We start from the raw sequence: 2,567 nt of genomic DNA on the forward strand, positions 1-2,567 counted from the left end.
ACCGTGGGAGCGGTTCCGCTGTAGCGGACGCTTTTCCCCTGCTGTGGAAAACGCAGAAGCAGATTCTATTTAATGCTAAGTGAAACGATTCATTTTCCATTCCCACATTTATTGCTCCTAAGTGTCTTTAAGGCGATTTGACGAGGTTCTAAATGGATTCTTCTTGGGGTAAGTCTCTCTAACCTTGACTTCCTTTAATTACCTTTCCTAAGCTGGAATCTATGGTAGAAAATCTAGAGAACTAAACAAAGAAGGTGAGTTTTGCCCTATAATTTGTTATTTGAATTTTAGTTTTCCAATATGAGATAAATTGATGGATTTGACTAATCTAAGCATGATATTTCATGAATTATCACCCAATAGGCTTGAATCTTCCTTTCTAGTTGAGAAAATGAAATATGGAAAAGCTAAGGTTCATGCCTAAATTGCGGGATTTGCTTTGAATGGTGAGATTGATCAATACTTGAGCTAAATTAGCAATTGGGGAGTAGAATTGAACTTCTAGAACGCTGGGTTACCTATTACACATTTGAAACACCCATTTTACCCTTGTGGGCCCGTTTTTCCTCTTTTACTTAGTTGATTTTGATTCAAACAAATGTATAGTAATATGAGTACCATTGTTTCTCATTTGTAACTTAGAACTCGATAATGGCTTGACCTTGAGCATTCGGAGGCTCTTCGGAAGGGCAAGGCTCAGATCTGATTGCTCGTGGCTCCAGCTCAGTAGCGAGGTAGGTTACGACTTTCCTTTTTGGTTAGACTCCAGTTAGTGAAGCATATGTAGAGTTAGTTATTGACGAAGAAAGCATGCCAAGCCTTCGGGTATGAAATTGAGATGGATATTCTTAGGTTGGTATTGTTGATGACTTGTGGGCTTGTCGCCTCTTTGTTGTGACTTGGCTTGTTGCCATGTGCGTGATGGTTGTTATATGGTTGTCTCCCACTTATCTTGACATTATCATTGATAGAGGAAAGAACTTGCTTCGGTATTAATATTGTGATACGTGTCCATATGTGAGATGATTGAGTTTTGATATGATTTCACTTGAGACTTGATATCTTGCATATCATTCATACACATTCTACATGATTCATTGTTATGAAGTATGATTTGATATTAGTAATGCTAAAAGGGAAAACGAAACATCTGAGGCTTCTTATTATGATATTTGCTATATGCATATTTCATATGGCATCTCTTGCATATATTATTTGGTGTTACCTATGTGGTCCGAAGGGAAATTGTTCCGGACGTGGCCTTGCACAGATATGAGTGTTACATCCCGAATTTTTGCACGTTAAAGTCGCATCATGAGTTAGTTGGCGCAAGTTCAAAGAAATTATCTTGAGGTTAAAAGGGATTGAGCTTATTAATATAAATGGTTATAAGAGTCTACAAATAATATTAGTAAGTGTCGGAAGGTTTGCAGGGTGAGTGAATCAAATAAGGATGAATTTCATCAAAAGTCGGCTAGATGGGAATACGATAACTTGTACTTTTGGGTGAGATTAGGAGTGCTTCACATTCTAAGCAAGTATTATATGAAGTATTTGAATCGTATAATGGTCTCTTGTTAAGTTTGGAAGTCAAACGAGTTGTAAAACGAAATCCGACAAAGGGCGTCGCAAGTTAAATGTGTAAATTTCACTAAAATTTGGGTCAGATGTCTCGGAGCTTTCTCTCAATTCACTTGGATTTACGGGGTGATCCACCTATCAAATTGAAGATCTACGAGTCTAGTTTTCACAGCATTTTACTGTTCATCGATACGATGTCGAAGTAGAGAGATATTCGCATTTCCGTCTCAGGGTGCGAACTGTTGCGGGAGAGAGGACCTTGGTCGGGGGTTTAATTTCTGCCCTTGTATATATATCACCTTTTTCACGATTTTATCCCCATTTCTTCATCTTTAAAGACAAGGAAACCCTAATACACTCTCCAAATAAATCCCCCATGAATCCTAACCAATCCAAGTGCAAATCAATCAACTTTAACATGAAGAACAACATGGCGATTACGAAATCGTGATTTCTTCACTATTTTGCTTCTCGGAAGAATTCTTCGACTTGAAGTAATCTTTGTTTTGGAATGTTCTTCATAAATCAAGGTATTTTTCCTCGTCTTAATGATTCTCTTAAACTTCTCCAAGTATTTAACTTAGAAATTGTGGAGAAAATCCCATGAATACCACTCTTATGAACTCATATAAATTGTTATGGATGAACTTGATTGTTAGGGCTGTTTCTTGTGGTTTAAATGCATTTCTCCGAATTATGGAGTTATGGATGGAATGATAATGAGGAATAGGAGTAAGGGAGAAGAAAATGGTAGTTTTGTACGGAGGAATTGAACTGAAAATGACCCTACGAACTTACGCCCGCAAGTTGTTCGATGAAACGCCTCAATGAGTATTTCCATAAGCTATGAACTTTGAATTGATCCCAAATTGGTCATATGATGTAGGCTATCGTTCGTAAGGTATTCGAGAACTCGTGGAACATGGAAAATTTTGTCGTTAAGGTATGTAGGGCTTTTCTTGGCATGACTAGAATTCAAATGCGTT

This window comes from Lycium barbarum, chromosome 2 (genome assembly GCF_019175385.1).
Source record: "Lycium barbarum isolate Lr01 chromosome 2, ASM1917538v2, whole genome shotgun sequence".
NCBI classification, from domain to species: domain Eukaryota; kingdom Viridiplantae; phylum Streptophyta; class Magnoliopsida; order Solanales; family Solanaceae; genus Lycium; species Lycium barbarum.